General features: G+C 35.2%; 1 long non-coding RNA gene across 1 annotated transcript; it reads left to right on the forward strand.

The window, feature by feature from the left end:
• The first annotated feature begins 347 nt into the window (after positions 1–347).
• On the forward strand, positions 348–15,402 carry LOC103879449. Its single transcript, XR_002518503.2, has 3 exons — positions 348–2,635; positions 14,109–14,305; positions 14,500–15,402. It is a non-coding gene; the product is annotated as an uncharacterized LOC103879449 (long non-coding RNA).
• Positions 15,403–20,710: the final 5,308 nt, after the last annotated feature.

Genomic DNA, 20,710 nt, shown 5'->3' on the forward strand with positions numbered 1-20,710 from the left:
ACTAATGGGATAGATAAATATATATATAAAGGGAAAGTTTATTAAGGAGTATTGACTCCCACGATTACAAGGTGAGGTCCCACAATAGTCCATCTGCAAGCTGAGGAGCAAGGAAGCCAGTCGAAGTCCTAAAGTTGAAGAAGTTGGAGTCTGATATTGGAGGGCAGGAAGCATCCAGCACAGAAGAAGGATGTAAATAAGAAGACTAAACCAGTCTAGCCTTTCCACATTCTTCTGCCTGCTTTTATCCTGGCTGTGCTGGCAGCTGATTAACACACCCAGATTGAGGGTGGGTCTGCCTTTCCCAGCCCACTGACTCAAAGGTTAGTCTCCTTTGGCAAGTCTCACACACACACCCAGGAACAATACTTTGCATCCTTCAATCCAATCAAATTGACACTCAATATTAACCATCACTGATTTAAAGTTATTTTTTCCCTCGTTCGAAGAAATAAGGAACATTGCATCACATGACTAACCACACAACATTTATTTCTATATCTCTATTTCTGTCTACCTCTAATAAAAGTGACATTTCCTTAGGTAATCATCAATAATAAACTTGACTTTGTCCAGTATTTCAATGCGGAAGTGTGTGCCATAATATGTAACTTAAAGTGTCTTAACATCATTGCGTAATTATGTTCTTCTAAATAAAATAGGCTTTGTTATAAGAATCTACAAATACTGTCTAACATAAAATGTTCTTGAGAAGTAATAGTCTAATAAAATATTTTAAATTCAGCCACTATTTTCGCAAATTTAGTATATTTACTTCTTAAGAAACAATGGGTAATGTTGACTTTATTGGTGATCTTTGCCTTGGGTTCCAATAATAAGGCATTATTTTTTAAAAATTAACATTGTATATGTTCTTAGTACCTGGTCCATATTCTGTCAAGTCAATCTAGAAGCCACTTTCAGCTTCAATGGGCAATTTGCATGTGTGGTTGTAGCTTCCTTTCTCAAATGCTGTGCCTCTCGGACCGAGGGCATCCTGTTCATAGAACCAAGCTCAGGTAGATCTGAAGTGCCAAAGGAGTAGTGTCTCCAGTAGGAAGCGTCAACCAACAAAGAACAGGAACTGGTGGATTTATATCTTAAATATTTGCCTCTTGGTAATGCATTGCAGACATGTGTTTCATATAGTTTCTCAAAGGATTGGCAGTGGGACTGGCCCCTCTGCACCGACACCTGCTCATTGACCTCAGCCTTTTGTGAAGTTTCTGTCTCGCTTCCCCATTCCCCCACTATGCTTCCTGGTGTTCTCTCTCCAATAAGTTATTTCCAGCAAATTCCTTGTGTCAGTGTTAGCTTTGAGGAAACCCAAATGAAGACACAATGGAATTATAAAAATGTGTGTGTCTGTATGTTAATATATGTCTCTTTACATATGGCTGATAACTGGAGTGGAAGAAAGGGAGACTGTGTATGTGTGTGCGTGTGTGTGTGTGTGTGTTTTATAGGCCTGCTGTATGCAATTACCATAAGCTTAATGGTTTAAAAGAACAAAAACGTATTCTCTTACAGTTCTAGAGGCTATAAGAAGTCCAAAATCAAGTTGGCGACAGGGCCAGGGCTCTCTGAAGGTTCTAGAGGAGAAGGTTTTCTTGATTCAGCATTTGATGGTGGCCAGCAGTCCTCTGTGCCTCTTGGCTTGTAGGCACAGCACTCCAATGTCTGCCTCCATCATGCTTCGGTCATCACGTGGTATTTCCTCTGTTTGTTTGTGTCTTTGTTTTCTATACGGCCTTCTTATGAAGACACCAATGATTTGAATCTAAAAGTCCAATCTAATACAGTATGGCCTTTTCGTGACCAATTCCATATGCAAAAAACTATTTCCAGATGAGTTTACATTCACGGGTACTGGGAGTTAGGACTTCAACACATCTTTTAGGGGGACACAATTCAACCCACAGCAGTATGTTATGTACGTTTCATCGTTATAACATATAATTTTTCCATATTATATTGGATAGGGATGTGTAACCCACTTTTCTAAAACTGATTGCAGTCTTTCTGGCCTCAAAATACAGTGTTCAAATTTCAGGATAAAAAATATTAGAAGTATCTTTCCATTGTTACTAATCAAAGACAGTCAGATATTTACAATTTAATGTCTAACACATTGTCACTTTTCATTATTATTATTTGATTCAAGAAGCTATGTAAATAAATGTATATATGATCTCTATGACCCATTTTTATATCCCCATAGATTTGATACCAGCTACTGTGACGGACCCTCAGCATCTCAATACATTTTCGATTGGGATACCAAGGATGTGAAGCCTTGGATTTTCTTTACCAGGCTATTTCTTAGCGTTGAGTTTGCAGTGACTAAACTTGAGAGATGATGTTCTCTCAATTTTTTTTTTTTTCTGAGTAAAGTGTAGACTTGTTTCTATTTTCTATGAAGGCAGTGAATCCCCCAAGCTCTGTGTTCTTCCTCAGTGCAACTTACCACATATATAAGCATTCATTAAGGCCCAAATGTGTCATCTCCATGACACTTTGTAGCATAGAAACCTGAAACCAACTACATCACAATCATGCTATTGTGCCTTTTTTCTCTGACCCAGGAGCTTCAGGTTTTCTGCCGGCATCAATGGGGACAGTAACAAGTTAATGTGTGAGTTTGAAAAGAGTGTAGCAATCCCAGACCCTTCACAGTTAATGACAATTCAATCAAGAAATACATTTTAGAAAAGTACAGTTATCGTTAAAATACAGCTCTGCAGAGTATCATAATGTTGAGTGACTTATAATTTAGACTTTGTGCTTTTGTATATTGTTGGAGAAGTTAAAAGAATGAACAGCTATTACTTTTAAAATAAAAATAAAGTTTAGAGATTCAGCCAGATGGCATGTTCATTTGGTTTGAATTAGTCAGTGTGTAATATATATTTTAACGAAATTCATACATATTTTAACATATTTTAACTAAATTCATCCTTCAGATTTCTACTTAATTGTCTTTTCTTTTTAGAAGATTGTTTTAATCCCTTTGCTATTTTTTTACTTCTTAATACATATGTCAGTTTTAATTATATATTCCATAGTATAATATTTTGATAAATTAATGATAGTGTTTACTATTTAACTAGAAACCCATAAGAGCGGAGCATTTTTATTTTCTTTTTTAAAAAGTCTTCTTCTCTCCTTCCTCCTCCTCTTGTTCCTCTCCTTCATCCCCTTTTTCTTAACATTTTTTTCTTCAGAGACTAGCACAGTGCCACACCTATAGTAGGTACTCAATACATTTTTATTAGTTAAGTAAATCACGTAACTTGGAGGCAAACATCTGGACCCAAAGTCATTCATATTTCTTCCTGATTCTCCTGCATACAGCTCATCAAGATTTTCTAATGACTTTTGGTGTTATGGTAATCTCTTCATATTTTATAGATACAGAATTCTCTCAGGCTGAAATTCCATACTCAGTTCTTTAAAATATAGACTTTTATTGAAGGACTTGCAGGACACTTCATGATCTGAGCATCTGAGCTCCTAAATATTCCTTACCATCTTCCTATATTCCCCGTTTTTCACAGTCTGATTTTGCCCCACTCAAAAGTGCCATAATCTTCCTCAGTCTGTGCCTTTGTTTGATTCCTTATTTCAACAGGCTCACTGTAATCGCCGTCCAGTTTTTATACTGGGATCGTTTCTTTAAGGAGCTGTGTCTGAGGCCCCCAGCCCCAGCTTCTACATCATGACTGAAGAATTCCTTCCAAAAACTAATGTGCTTCTTTAATCCCCTGTGCTTCCATCTATCGTAGCAGAATTTGCATTGCTAAAAACCTTGCATTTATTTGTCAATTTAATCTTTAAAACGGTAGCCTAAATTTAATTAATGGTAAGAACTTTGCCTTATTCATTGTTTTATGGCTCCTAGAATAGTACAGGGTGTTAGATAAGTGGCAAATGCAGAGGGAAGGAAGAGTGCAGGGACACCTATTAAAGGATCCCAAGCTGAGAAGCAGCCAAGTAATATATATTTGGTTTAAAATATTCTTTCAATCTTATTCTAAAATGAGAAGTCAAATTTGTACTAGATTTTTCAGAATGATTCCTAAAATTAACTGTAAATATAATTTTAGCTTGTCACATTTATTAATATGATTAGCCTGGTAAAGATTATTGTCAGGCTTTTAACAGGTAATAGATAAATTTAACTGAGTGTTAACAATATGCTAAGAAATATTTGAAGGGTTATACATACAGAAAATGATGTTTACCCATAAAAAAATCTTATGAGGTGGGCATTATTATCACCTCCACTTTAATGACAGGAAAACTGAGGCACACGGAGGCTGTATAAGTCACCCACATCACTAGAAAGTGGTAGAACCATGATTAGTGATTCTGGCTCCAGAGCCAACAGTTCTGACTAGAAGGCTACAAACTTTCATATGCACTGCAAGTGGTATATTCTATACTCTTTCCCTCTTGTTTTCCCCATGTACATGCTCTGAACTTCAGAACTGTGTATAGAGCCATAGTCATGTTATGTTGGACAGAAAAAATTTGAGAAGAATGATGAATAAATTATTAATATCCCCCATAAATATGGTAAGAAAATGTGAACCTGGTAGTCTGGGTATGGCCGAGCAGCAGAAACAAAATGAGACCGTCATATTCCTTGAGATTTTAAAATATTTATCTTTCGCCACTATATAAAGTCCTTATCTCCCAGACTATAGCATTAAGCCTTAATAGACATTTCTCAAAAGAAGATGTGCAAATGGAAAACAGGTATATGAAAAATGTTCAAAATCACTAATCATCAGTGTTGAAAACCAAAATCCCAATGAGATAGGACCTCACCCCAATCAAAATGGCTATTATCAAAAAGACCAAGAAAAAAAAAATCCAAGTAGATGCTCGTGAGCATGTGGTGAAAAAGTAACTCATAGACCATTGGTGGAAATGTAAATTAGTACAGCCATTATAAAAAATAGTATGGAAGTTCCTCACAAAAGCTAAAAATAGAACTACCATATAATCCAGTAATCCCATTACCAGATATGTATCCAAAGGAAAAGAAAACAGTATATCAAAGAGTTATTTGCACACTCATGTTTATTGCAACATTATTCATGGTAGCCAAGATACGGAATCAATCTAAATGCCCATCTACAGGATGAATGGGTAAAGAAAATGTGCTATTTACGACAATGGAATACTATTCAGCCATACAACAGAATGAAATCCTGTTATTTGTGGCAACGTGGATGAACTTGGAGGACATTATGTTAAGTGAAATAAACCAGGCACAGAAAGACACACACTGCATGATGTCACTCATATGTGGGATTGAAACAAATTAATTTCATACAAGTAGAAAGTAGAATAGTGGTTACCAGAGACTATGAGGGGAAGTAGAAAGAGGGGACCTGGACAGGAGATCGAGAGCATCCTGGCTGACATGGTGAACCCTGTATCTACTAAAAACAAAACAAAACAAAATTAGCCAGGTGTAGTGGTGGGCACCTGTAGTCCCAGCTACTCGGGAGGCTGAGGCAGGAGAATGGCGTGAACCTGGGAGGCGGAGCTTGCAGTGAGCCGAGATCACGCCACTGCACTCCAGCCTGGGCAACAGAGTGAGACTCCATCTCAAAAAAAAAAAAAAAAAAAAAAAAGGAGGAAATCTGGAAAAGTTAGACAATGGGAACAGTTATATTTAGGAAGAATATGTTTTGATGTTCCTGTTACACAGTAGGGTGACTATAGCAGATAACAATGTAGTATCTATTTCAAGATAGTTAGGTTTTGAATGTTGTCAAGCAAAGAAACGATAAATGTTTAATGTGCTGGATAAGGTAAATACCCCAATTTGATGACTAAATTATGTATACTTGCATTAAAACATAACCCTTTATCCCATCGATATGTACAATTACTGTGTCAATTATAAATTTTAAAATTAATAGTGAATATGTGTATGCATGAGTGTACATTGTAATATATAATTGCATGTGTGTAATTGCCTTTGTGTGTTTGTAAACACACCCATGTTTATGTCATTATATGTACACTGAGCCTTTTAAAATTGGCATATATGTATTTTGCCATCTCTGATTGCTTTATTTTACTACTTGGCTGTCATTTTGTAAAATCCATGTTTTGGATTTGTGCTGTTCATCTTATTCTACTCCATATCTTTCTTTTATTTAGCTTAAAGCCTTTTTGAAATGAGGCAGGATATGGGTTAAATGAATAAGCCAACAGAGAAAGAGCATAACAAGTAATTGTAATTAAGTGTCAGATGCTTTTATCGAATTTTTGTGCTTTTAAAAGAGAAATGAAAAAATTATTTGCATTTGCAAATGAGTGTCTTCAGTGGAAAATACTACCTAGCACCAAGAGACATGTTAATATTAGGGTTAAGCATTTTTTAATATTTTTGGATGTTAAAAAATCGGGTTACTGAACATATTAACAACCATCCATTCATATTGTCTTAGCTGAGAAAGGCAATCTCAAATTCAATTAAGGATAGAAAAGTGGCCTCTTTGTGAGATCAACGACCCCAGTCATCTAAAAGGTCAATGGCATCTGCCCTTTTGCAAACCACTTATAAAGCGTGGGGGGCCATAGCATCTGTGGGCTTATCTTCCTTTGCTTCTATAAATAAATCATCTTATCAAGAGGCATGGAAAGAAAAGGGTTTTTATGTCAGTAAAGAAAAGATGATTTAGAACACTGTAAAAAAGTATAGTAGGGCATTTTAAAGATGATTATAGAAGTAAACAAAATGGGGTACAGTCAGAAATATTACTGAATTTAAATTCTCAAACATCTTATTTTTAAAATATTTTTTATTTCTGTCATCACTATGATGCAGAATATGTTTCATCAGACCAGCATTCACTTAGGATGCTGACGTTTTTTCAGATTACTTGAATAATTTCAGATAGATGATGCATTTTTGGTTTGACAGTAAATATAAATATGAATGATTTTAAAATACAGTGAATACAATTTTGGAATTTTTCCTTTTTAAAAAAACATGGGACAGATGTGATGGCTCAAGCCAGCAATCCCAGCACTTTGAGAGACCAAGGCGGGTGAATCACCTGAGGTCAGGAGTTCAAGAACAGCCTGGCCAACATGGTGAAACCCTGTCACTACTAAAAATAAAAAACGTAGCCAGGTGTGGTGGCGAGTGCCTGTAGTCCCAACTACTCAGGAGGCTGAGGCAGGAGAATCGCTTCAACCCGGGAGGCAGAGGTTGCAGTGAGCCAAGATTGCTCCACTGCACTCCAGCCTAGGAGACCGAGTAAGACTTTGTCTCAAAAAACAAACGAACAGCTCCAAGAAAAAAGAAGGAAGGAAGGAAGGGAGGGAGGGAGGGGAGGGGAGGGGAGGGGACATGGCTGGGTGCGAAGGCTCACCCCTGTAATCCCAGCACTTTGGAGGCCAAGGTGGGTGGATTGGATCATGAGGTCAGGAGATTCAGACCATCCTGGTCAATGTGGTGAAATCCCATCTCTCCTAAAAGTACAAAAATTAGCTGGGTGTGGTGGCATGTGCCTGTAGTCCCAACTACTCCGGGAGGCTGAGACAGAAGAATTACTTGAACCCAGGAGGCAGAGATTGAAGTTAGCTGAGATCATGCCACTGCACTCCAGCCTGGTGACAGAGCAAGACTGTCTCGAATAAACAAAAAACGAAAACAAAAACAAATCAAAAAAACATGCTATGAGAAATAGATAGAAGCCACATAAAAATACCTTGCTTATATATTAATAATTCCAAGCATGATTAGAAAATCGTGTCAAGTTGTTAAAAATCTCTATTATGAAATAATTTTAAGTATGCACAGAACAAAAAAGGTCAATATTTCCAGCTTTCTTATGACACATAATGTGATTTTCTATTCTAACAGTTTGAAAATGCTCTCCAATTTTAGTTGAATAATTCTCTGACAAATATGCAATGTTGGCTTGAATTACCTCCAAATCATATCATCTGAAAGAATAATAACATACTTTTGGAAGAGTAATAACATACTTTTGCAGTTTTCTTCCTATTGTCAATGTGTTCACATTTATTGAAAGTTAAAGTTGCACTAGGAATTTATAAACACCCTATAAATGTCCTTATTTTCAGAGATAAGTGATATAAGCTTATCTTTCTTTGCTATTACTAAAATTTTGATCTGACATTACTCTATCAACACTTGGATATGCAGAACTTCAATGAATACTTAGAAGTATTCATTTTATATATAATATATATTTACATATAATAAGTGCTCAATAATTATTACTTATGAATGCAATACTACAAAAATAGCACTACTGATTTTTTTTAAAGATATTCAGACAGGCCAATAGAGGAGGCCTTAATGATAACATTAATAGGACAATACAGGAACAGTGAATGTACTCATTAAATAACAGAGCTAGTATTCATATAATTTTAATCTGTGAGGGATCATTTTCTTATTGTGGTGTGTGTGTGTGTGTGTGTGCATAACAACATGCTTTTTAATTTTGTGCATCAATATAAATTCTAATAATGGATTCTTCTTAATTTAGGAGTTGTATTTAAAATAAAATTTATAGAAACCCAGAGGCAAACAAACATCTTCAGCTAATAAACAAATTTATTAACTAATTTTGTACATTGTTGGGTTCCGCTGACATTGTCTCGAAAGGAAGCGGTCCTATGTATGTGTGAAAACTAAGGACATATCCAGCATGCCAGTAAGTACTCCAGGGACTACCTGCAACTAATCAGAAGGTAGCTGGATTTCCACACCAATTTCATCTTTGACCTTTTAACTTGGCCATTGTTTTTGTGATTCTGTGCCATGGGCACCTGTTAACTTGGAATTCCATAGAGACCTTAGGTCTCCTTTCACTGACTTTCAATCACACATCAGATTGTAGCAATTTTTAGCTACTATTAACCCAGTCTGGTTTCAAATTGTTGACCTGTAGGTCACAGGCCCATTACTAATCCTTGGAGCAATTCAGTCTCTTAGTTATTATGTGTCATTTAGTAGACTTGATTCATGTGCACATCTCTTAGCAACATCAATAGAACTTCTGTGTGGAGATCAAGAGTGATGAAGGGCCCAGATTTTATTGAAAAAATACAATAGAAGAGCTGGATTAGTTTTGTGATTTTCAGCCATGACATCTCATTGATTATGAAGAAGGATCTGTGTGTGCATAAAAACCAATGTGGCCATTGCACACATGAGAAAAACACACAATTTTAGAGAAATATAGAACATGAGGAATGTTTCTTGTTTTCCAACACAACACGTGTATACAATTAATGTATACATGTAAGTGAGCTGTGCTTTTAATCCTCATTTTGTAGAAATAAAGCTTCCACCTTATTAAACTTTTTACTAAGCATTATTTTTACAGTATTCACTTTTGCAGAAAAAGCATTATTTATTCAGGTTAAATAATGCAGTGTATTATGATAGCTTTGAGATAATATTTTTATGGAATAAGCATTTAGTAGTTATAAGAATAGTTTTGCAAGAAATGTATTGTATTAGATTATATGTTTAAGAGGAAGAAAGTCAGTTATTAAAAAGTGGAAACAGAGCAGTTAGGAAAGCATAACAGTTAGGATGGACAGAAAATAAATTGATATATGAAGGGCTATATTAGGGAGCAATATGAACAACTGCTTTCTATTTTCATAGCAGATACATAGTGCAAGTACAGGGAAGAAGAAATTAGATCTAAGATAGAATATGTTAAAGAAAAAAATGGTTATATTCCAGTCAATAAAATAATGACTATAATAACAACAGGCATCTATTAAAGGCTTACTGTGATGTCAGTATAACTACAGCACTTAGCAATGCATTAACCCATTTAAGACTCAAAAAGCAAAATTAAACAGTCACGAAGTATTACTATGGTTTTTCTCAATCTTAAGGAGGAGGAAGGTGAGGCATAGAAAGGCTGAATCATTTACCCAGGATTATTTTGCTGGCCAATCCTAAGTCCCTGATTTGAACTCAGGCAGGCAGGCAGGCAGCCTTCAGAGCCTAAGCACTTAACCACTATGCCATTGAAGAAAGTTCCTCCTGTATCCTTTAGAATGTAACTGAGAATTACTATAGAATCAGTCTCCTCGTTCTTTCCAGACATATATCTTAACCCCCATTTCCCTATATCTATCACTAAATAATATTATAATTCTTATCTTGTAAGTTTAAATTCTCAGTCATCTCCAAGTCATTGTTGTCCTCCATGCCCTGCATTTAATCATACACAAAGTCCTGTGCTTGACACCTGTGTATCCTTCCTTCTTTTCTTATCCTCTTGCTTCCCCTCTGAGCTTAATCTCCCTTGTGTTTCTATTGAAAGATTGCAAAATATTACTAGGTTATGTCCTGTCCTTAACCAGGATGAATCATTTTAAGACTCAATTAAGTTTGTGTGAATTATCTCTTTAAAACCTCCAAAACCCCTCTATTCCCAGTGGAATAAAGAATAAATCAAGAATTTAGCCTGACCAGGCATGGTGGCTTACACCTGTAATCCCAGTACTTTGAGAGGCCAAGGCAGGCAGATCCCAAGATCAAGAGATTGAGACCATCCTGGCCAACATGGTGAAACCCTGTCTGTACTAAAAATACAAAAATTAGTTGGGGGTGGTGGTGCATGCCTGTAGTCCCAGCTACTCGGGAGGCTGAGGGAGGAGAATCGCTTGAACCCAGGAGGCAGAGGTTGCAGTGAGCCAGTATCATGCCACTGCACTCCAGCCTGGGAGACAGAGTAAGATTCTGCCAAAAAAAAAAAAAAAAAAAAAAAAAATTAGCCTGAAGTTTGGTTTTCACCATGACCTTCCAGACCCATCTTCCACTGGTCTTCCATACAAGCTGCTATGCATTCTTGAATCAAGCTGGCTTATTTACATGCTTAGAGTATGCATCCCTGTCTCTGCTCTTGTTCTTCCACTCATGTCCCTCTTTCATGTCAAATTCGCTTGACCCTCATGTGACTCCCCAGAATTCTTGCTTTGCTTCCACACTCTTCAGTGACTCCTTTTCCAATCTCAGCAATCATTTGACCTCCAAGTGCTCAGTGTGTATAATCCTCTTAGACTGTCATCCACTGTTTCTCACTCTGTGGTCTTTTCATGGAAGCATATGAGATAGAGGGGAATTGAATTACTATGTACCTTTCTCAAAACAACTTGTGCACTTAACTAAAATATCAGATGCTTAGACCCTCCTCCATATCTACTGAATGAGAATTGTTGGATTCTGCAAGTCATATACTGCAGCTGGACTGCACTTTTCCTAAGGGCTAGCCTCATCTTCATTCACCTAAAGGATGACAGCAACCATGGTGACTGCTTAGCATTTTATTAGACAGTCATTCAGTGTCCCTTCCTACCCACTGATTCTAAATGCAGTTCACTGATTTAATTGTGGCTCATGACAGGATAGGTAATCAAAGCAGATGGCCCATGTTTCCACTACGTTTTTTAATTTACTGCATGACATATCACAGATCATCTAATGGGTTTCCTATTTTAAAATAGTAGTTAATAAGTCACATTTTATTTTATTTTTCTTAACCCCTCCCCTGATTTTCTTACTAGTAAAATCACACTTAGAAGCTACATAGTAACGTGGAACAAAGAAAGCATCGTTTTTCCACTTGAAGCCAGTCAGTGTTTCTTATTCGTTAATTGAGTTTCTGTATTTAATCTCTCATTCCCAGACCTCACAGTCATGACATTCCCCATGGTTTCTATGGACAAAAGTGTCCCTGAGGCAAAGTTTTCTTAGGGTTTCTACTTTGGCAGTCTTTCAAGTGCTGAGTCTTAATCTTGAGGGGGGGGAAGAAAAAAAAACACATGAATATGGCATCAGCTTGAGGGATTCATGTCTCAGATGCTCATATGTGTTCATACAAGGTGTGTGTGCCTGATGGTTTCCTAATCTACAGCAAAGTACGTTTTCCCAACACCGGTAAGACGTTAACATCATGTAATTCTTAGTCAAGCTCCTTTTCTCCTTCTTTTCACTTGAAAATGGAGAATGGAAACTCCTTTATTCTACTTAGAACATTCAAGGAAATCTCATTGTCCTGACCTCTCTCTACTTTTAGCTTTCTGAGAATAACAAAAGGAAATATTGGGAAGAGGTAGCTTGTGAGGACTTTTTGGCAATTAAGAAAACAGATATAAGTTCAGTACATACTGCTGCAAAAAGGATGAAAGGTTACCACATTGGTAGCTAGATGGTTTCAATAGTCATTACTTCATAATTGTCTTCAGACAGAAAGGATTTTTCTCTTTAATGCAATTCGTTGCATCTTATAATTTTGATTTTTTGCAAATTTTGTATAAAAGAAATATAACTACGGTTACCAAAACCCTAGTTTATTGTATCCACTTTCTAGAAATGAATACATTCTTGGCTTTACTTGAAAACAACAAAACTATTTTTATCAAAAAATGCTTTCACATAAGACAAATTTTCTAGTGAACAGAGGATGCCCAGAATTGCTGGTTTTTTTTTTTTCACTCTTAAAAAGGTTATTAAAAGATACTTCAGTGAGCAATGAATAAAGAACCTAGCATGTTTACGCCATTATTTATATTGATCTAATGGAAAGCTGGAGGAGAAGGCAAAGGAACGGAAGATATTTGCCCCCATTAAGTATCATCAGTCACTGAGGAAGCAAATCTTTCTGTACCTCTTAGTAAACTGTAAGCTACTCTTGGTAATAGGAAGACTTGATAAGCTATAACTTTATTTGCACCTTACACAGTAACACCGTACACAATCAAAACAAAAATAAAAGGCGCTTTAATTCAAGCTCTTTCACTAAACATAAATATGCATTTTATTTTGTCAGGTTGGGATTTGAGATGGACTCATTCATTATAGTTCTTTTTCTCTTATGGATTATCTCTTTTGTTCAATTTTGTTCAATTGAATTTCAATTCAATCTCATATTTCAGTTAACATTATGTTTTATTTCTAAAAGTATGATGAATTGTAATGATCCTTCTGTAATGTTAATGTGTTTTTACACATTTTAATAACGGAGGTACAGTAGTTTGTCTTGAAGAATACTATTGCCTATGCTAAGAATCACTAAATAAGTATTTTTCTACATAGAAATGCAGCATGTGTACATTTTTTAGTTTATTTTAGTCCGCCAAGGCAAGATGTATGCTAGTTTTCTTTGTATTAATTTTCTATTTAATACAGCAACTTCAATTGTTTCCAAGCCAGCTATTTCTTTTGTCTGAATTTTATTTAAAATATTCATCCATTAACTTAATTTTTATCTTTTCCCATTTTATAATTTAATAAATGAAGTCACAAATTTTTCTCTCCTTAGCCTGAGGATGTAAATAAATATACAAATATATAATGACTGTGAATGAAATTGAATAGAAACATTAGTCAGTAGCAAGGATTGAAGAAATAGCATATTATAAGGCAAGGGAGAGAAGCCAATTTCAATCAGTGGAGCATGATACAAATTCATAATATACATCACTTCTCTACTTAATAAATCATACTTAATAAAGTTATCTTTTACATCACCATGACTCATATATTCAGTAAGTTTTCTGTGAGTAAACTATTCAGTTAACCAAAAATAAAAAGTAGGTCAAGAATACTGTACAACATATTGATATACTAAGAACTTCATATAAAATGATCATACTAATATTGTAAAATGCTTAATTTTATTTCTCTTAATTAAAAGTTTTTCTGAATTACTCATTTTATATGCTATATATTATTCAGTTTTTCACTTTAAAATGATTATCATCTTAATACAGTGGTATCATGAATCAGAGTATAATAGCCAATGTTTTCATTTGGCGTAAGGCATATATAATCTAAACGTGACTATAGCTGTAAGCCAAAATATCACACATTGAGTAATGTGAAATATGAAAGTCCACATTTAAAGTAAAATTGTCAACTGCAAATTTCCATCTAGTTTGACTGCATGGCTAAATAGAAGGAAAATTTTAAATAAAAAATTTAAAGGACTTAATGAGGTTTTTGCTCTCGTTTCATTATATACCAACACTACGTCAGGAGTGCCAAAATGATAATAGTGTTTTTAAATTTGTAGTAATAGGAGTAGAGCATATGAATCAAAGCAAACCAAGTATCTGTTCTCCACTACTGAGACTATGCTCAGGCCTTGGCTCATTTCAGCAAGAGCTGAAAACCCTGTGAGCAGAAAATGAAGTCAAGAACAACAAAGGATTTACGAACAATAGAAAATGAGGAACATCAGAGGAAAGCAAGGGTGGAACTCTCCCAAAGGTAGATGAACATGCTGACTGTTCTGAAATATTTGTATAGTGATCATATAAATAATGCTATGCTTTCTCAGTGTAGATGTTAAAAACAAAACTAAATGCAGAAGTAGACATTACATGAATATAGAATTTTGCTGATCTACCTAAGAATTGATTGCAATTCAATTAATACAGTCATGGAATGGACTTTCTTGACAGCATCCATCTTCCTGTTTATGGATGGACCAGCAGTATTCGATACTTTAGATGAGGCTGTGATTTTCACTGCTTTTTTTTTTTTTTTTTTTTAAATGGGAGCAGAAGCTATGGTTGTTCCAAGGTAACTTCACTAATAAATACCTTCAGTCTGGCTTTCTTTGTTTTTCTTTGTCTTACTGTTTATTCTGAACCTCCTCTACCGCTAGCCTTCAACAGACCAGAAGACTTCAAATCCACTTGACCTGTTTCTCTGACTCTGCATCTCCAAGTGCTCAGCAAATCCACTGAGCTCTTCCTTCAAGATACCCAGAGCATGACTACTTTCCACCACCTCCTGCTGCCAGCAGGTGTCTGTTTCTTTCCTGTCTCCCCAACGATGATCATCACCAACTGCTAGAACAACTTTTTAAAACTTAAAAAGCTTCCAATTTCCTTGAAACTAAAACCAAAGTTTTTCACTTGGGAAAAACCCTCATATTTTCCATGTTTTTGTTCATATGTCATTTTCTCAATGAGATCTGACTTGACAAACTTATGAAATATTTCACCCCAGCCATTTGTTTCCCTGAGCAGCATCCCAATTCACTGTACTTTGTTGTACATTTTTATATCTCCATAGCATTTATTCCTGTTTACTATACATTACATATTACCTCTTTTATGTTTTTCTCTCATGGCTGAAATATAAGCAGATATCATTCTCTGGTTGGTTCACTGATGTATCCTAAATGCCCCAAAAAGTTTCTGTCACTTAAAAAGTACCTGGCACATATTTGTTGAACAAATTACGATTTTTCACATATTGTGAAGATGTTTGTGTCCCTGGGCTTTAGTATTTTCCAGCTATGTTCTAAGTTCTACCCATGCATATTTTAATAAAGGTATACTTTATATAGTGTAAAATGCACAGACCTTAAGCACATATTTCAGATTTCTTGACAAGTGAATATAGCCATGTAACCTACCACTCCATCAAGTTACAATGCAGCACAAATGTTAATTTCATTTCTATTGCTATTGATTAGTTTGGCATATTCTAGAACATATGTAATCATGGCATGAAATCCAACAGTATGTACCCTTCTGTATTTTTTCACTCAGTCTTATGTCTGAGTCTCACTCAGGTGGTTGCATGCCTCCACTGCTTATTCTTGGTATAATTTATACTTTTCTTATTTTCATTCCACTCTACAGACGGCAGCTTGCAAATTAGAATTCTCACCTTTAGATTTTTTCCAAGGGATTAATTTGTCTTTCTACTGCTGGCCTTATAGATGTATGTCATTTAGCATATTTGATATAAGCAACATGCTGATTGATAGGCACACAAGCCCAGTGTTTGAGATGAGTACAATGGAGCGGCTGAAGGGTTTGCTTCTATGATTACCAATTTTCCGTCTTGTTTACATGTGTTTCATCTCTCAAAGCAGTGATGGATGAAAATGTGTATGGATCTATCCAATCTGTCCCAGTACTTTATATCCTTTGATTGTCTTAAAAGCTCCAGGTGCTATTTGCTCTCAGAATATCACTTCTTCCACTTCTGTTTCCAAGGCTTCCTGGCATTATTCATTTTGTTTAACAAATACCATTCCTGACATTCATATTTCTAGCAACTCTGGCAAATTTATATAAAAGGAGCCTATGTAGTTCCAGTAACCTGACTTAAAGTAATTCTGAAAATTAATTTCCAATGTAACTTTTGCCATTTGTGGTGAACTGGATTCAGGCTGAGGTGATTTTATCAAAATTCTGAACCTGGTGCTGGCCTCACCTACTGTCCACTTAACTGCAGTAAGCTTTCAATGCACAGACTTGAGGAATAGGGCTTTTAATTGTTAGAAGATTCTTGTCTAATGATAGAATTTTATAAATATTTCCTTCTCTGCCTTAAAACCCTTTCTCACATGTAATCAATTCAAATCTTATCTTTAAATAGGCCATTATGTCATGAGCGGCAAAAGTAATGATGTAAATAAGTACCCTATTTGAATGTAAATGAACTGGCATTATTTTCAAAAGTAAATATAATTATGGAAATTGACCTTTGGCACTGTAATATCACTAAAAGCTTTCTTTTAATTAAAAATGATTTATAGATTCAAGAGATATGGGAGTATTTATCTTGAAACTTGAAGTCAAGTTTTAAGACATGGTTCATAGCTCTCTCCTTTCTCCCCTTCAGAGATGATGACACAAACACAAAATACTCTGGGCTAATTGTTTTAGTAGTAAATTTAAGGATTTCAGAAGTTACTGATAAAGTATTTGAACAGAGAAAAGCATTTCTATTTTCGAGTAGAATTGGCAAAATGATTAGTTTAAGCCGTCATGGATCGGAACAGAGAAAGGGCTAGACCAGGATATGTTCCACCATTGAGAACACATATTCCAAATGTTCTAAAAAGTGTCTTGAAACCAAGTCACACAAATTTCAGAGGACTTTGAACATAAGGGCTGCAATGGAAAAGAGAAAACTGGTTATAAACTCGAGAACAATGTAGGAAGTGAGGAATCGAGAGAAGCTGACTCAAAACTGTAAGAAGAATTGGAGTAGTTGGAAGTTTGGAGAAATATCAGAGGGCAATAAGCGACAGCAAGAAGATGTACAGTAGTGAGCAGATCAGGAATGTGTGCATAAGCTCCAGTGGCCAATTCCTTCTCAAACTCCAATATTCAGGTAGACATACAGTGCAGTACATATGTCAGCAGGACGTGTGGCTGTTTCATGTGTTTTTCAGTGGTTGAAGAAATTGGAGAATGGTATATAGGGACTCCTTTTCACTCCTTGATAATATCTTCCTTCGAAATTTAGGCCCAGAGCTGACAGTATGTTTCAGCAAAATCGTTCTTATTGATAATTAAAAAATAAATAGAGGGAGAAGCTATTCTTTGACACAAGCATAAAAATGAGCCACGTGTCAGTGGACATGAATTCTGATCTTTACCCTAGTCCATTAAGAAAATGGAAAAATTAGGGAATAGCTGCATTAAGTATATTCATTTTTCTCTTTGTCTTAATTGAATTGTCTTTTTCGAAGACTAATAGAGAACATATCTGTTTACTTTTTTGTATATGCACACCATAAGCGGCAACTATATTTAAAACATTTAATCACGTATTTAACCTAAGTTCAACTAAAATGCATGTTGGTATCAGTCATATGTATGTACTTCAATGTATAAATAAGCAAGAGTACACAAGTTCAGAAAAGGACACTAGCTTTATTTGAGACTTATGAATATAGTTTTCCCTCAATCAAAATATATGACTTCTAAAAGTCAAGTTTACACTCCGTTATCTGTGTCTGCTTTCATAGCATCATGTTGGCATGTCATCAGTAGAGAGGACAGACTTGACAGGGTGACTTTGTGACAGATTTCATTAAAAATAAAATATTCTTTAAGAATAACAGCAAAATAGAAAAAAAAATGAGACAAGTGCAGTAAATAGCCTGCCTTGAAATTGAGAGAACTTTCTTTATAATAACTCAGTTTTCCTGATGAGATACAGGCCTCTGCTTTGTAAAAAACCTCTGCCCAGTGTTTCCAATGCAGTAGCCTCATGGAATTACTCTGCTCTTAGGTATTTGTGGCAATGAATAGCAATGTATGTGTGTATAAAGAAGTAAATGGTGTGCACAAAATGGCCTTTTAAATCACTGCCTACAGTTATTTTAAAATATTGACTTTCTTGCAACGATAAATTCACTTTTTGGGTTCTCAGTCACCATCTGAATTCCAATGTGATGTAAACGAAGAAGCAACTCTCTCCATGATTGGCATTCTCCTACTCCTTGCCAGCCTCTCACTGGGCACCCACACATGGAATGCCACTGATTTGTATGCAGTGCTAAATCATCCTATCTACCAGCTAGCTCTGTGGCAAGTGTATTTGACCACAGCCTCTGATAGCATTCAGTAAGTAATTTCTTGCTGAGCCGTTTACTCAAGCGCTTGACTTTTTGACTCTGTTTGCTAATGGCTCTGCAAACTGAGGCTGTAAAATGTACCCAGAGTCATTCTCCTTTCTCTGGTCTTCATTATACCCTCCTCAGGCTAGTTTTAGACAATTGGTTTTCTTCCTGTAAGATACATAGATTTGATATTTTAATTTTAATATTTCAACTAGATGGAAGCACAAAGATGGGTGACATTTTTTAAACTACTATACTTCATATTGTTTAAAGGTTCTACAGTTTATAAAGATCATCCTGATCTCACCAAAATATTGACAATAAATAAAGGGCAAGTTATTACAACTTAATCTTTAGTGGTAAGATTTTTAGTACATGTTCATGAGAAAAATTGTACTATGCATATAATAAAGACACATAGATACATAAATAAAGTTATGGTCTTTGAAACATTGAAGATGCTGAGGATATCCATATAGAAGTAAAGACAATAAGTGCTGGAGATTTTCTTCCTCTAGGGTACACTGGAGTAAATTTATTACTTCAGTAAAATAATTATTTTTAAGTATTCCTTTGAAAAGTGTACAGAATTCCAGACTTGCTCATTTGTGGCATGTGTTTTCTCTTAATTTCTTAATTTCTTTTCATTGATCTGATTTGCCAGAATTAGTTGGGGGTAAGTGTTATACATTCAAATAAATAAAATGAAATTAAATATAACATTTAATTTACTTATGACATTCTAAAATTTTAAAGATAATATTCAACAAGGCAATTATTTTTAAAAGGTCCTTTACTATGTACTAAGAGATGCACTTCCAGGAAACCAGATCAGATGTGTGCCCAGGCTATATTCTGGTTGAAAGTCTCATGAGAAAAAGCCTTTAATGGCAAGTTTAACCCCTTAACATTTACACCAAACCCTTTAACTGAGAGCAGATTCACAAAGGAACATGCAACAGGTACATTTTTAAGGATCTGTGACATAGCTGGGATTCCCTGAAAGAAAACTACGAACTCTTACAGAATGTCTTAGACACAGGTTTTCTCAGATGGCAGGCACTGCAGGAGCTTTAGTTATGAACAAATAAAACCATGCAAGGTTACTGACTAAAGAAATAACCATTAGTTTCCTCTGGATGTGTTCAGTCATTCTTGTGAATTCAGTTGTATTCAGTTATATTCTCAGTTTTGAATACATGAAAGAGCAATACACTGCTTTATCTATTATTTCATATCAGCGCTTAAATACGTTGATATGCGAGTCTCACAACAAGATCAATGCCTGCTGCAAATTTCATACCTGGCTTCTATAATGTAAATGAAAGATTTTAAGAATCTATCAGGCATAAGTGACTACTTTCTATACATGAGTTAATATATTTAACGTTCTTACAAGCACAATATGGCTCACAGTAACACTGTGTAAGTGTTAGCTGTTACTATTTTGGCTGTTACTACTTTAGGTCAAATACTGAGTAGGTAGATTTTCTCAGGTCTCTGGTCATGCTCATAATCTAAAGAGAGAGGAGTAAATTCTTCCCACGTAACTAGCTTAGTCTTCCTCTCCTTTTCACATTCTATCTTCCTCTTGGGTGATTGCTATAGTTCACTGGATGAACAGTTTAACACTCTAGCTTCCTAGAAACGCCACTCTTTCAAATGCAATAGCGTACACCTGCAATGTTGCATCATTAAAACAGTACATTGGTCATTTTTAAAATAAAAATATAATTCAATATCTGAGCATTTTGACAAATGTATACAACTGTCTAAGAATCACCCCAATAAAGGTATATAACATGTCTTTAAATGATATGTATATATGTAAAGATGTGTGTGTGTGTGTGTGTGTGTGTATATATATATATATATATATATATATTCCTTTGAAAAGTGACGGAATTCCAGACTTGCTCATTTGTGGCATATGTGTTTTCTCTTAATTTCTTAATTTCTTTTCATAGATCTGATTTGCCAAAATTAGTTGGGGGTAAGTATTAGAAACTATAAAGTATTAGAAACTATAAAGGGATATATATGTATATACCTCCTTTCATTGACTCTCCATAAGCCATTGGTAACTATTGCTCTAATTTCTGATTTTGCTTATTCTTCATATAGATGAAATCATAAAGGATGTATTTTATATAAATGGAATTACAAAGCCTAAATTCTTTAGTCTGGGTTCTTTTGTTTAGCATAATGTTTTTGAGGCATAGGCAATGCCTACTCTTGTTTTTTATGCCAAATATAATGCTTTGAAATGACATACCATAATTTATTTACTCATT

The sequence above is a fragment of the Papio anubis genome, chromosome 15 (assembly GCF_008728515.1).
Source record: "Papio anubis isolate 15944 chromosome 15, Panubis1.0, whole genome shotgun sequence".
In the NCBI taxonomy this organism is placed as follows: domain Eukaryota; kingdom Metazoa; phylum Chordata; class Mammalia; order Primates; family Cercopithecidae; genus Papio; species Papio anubis.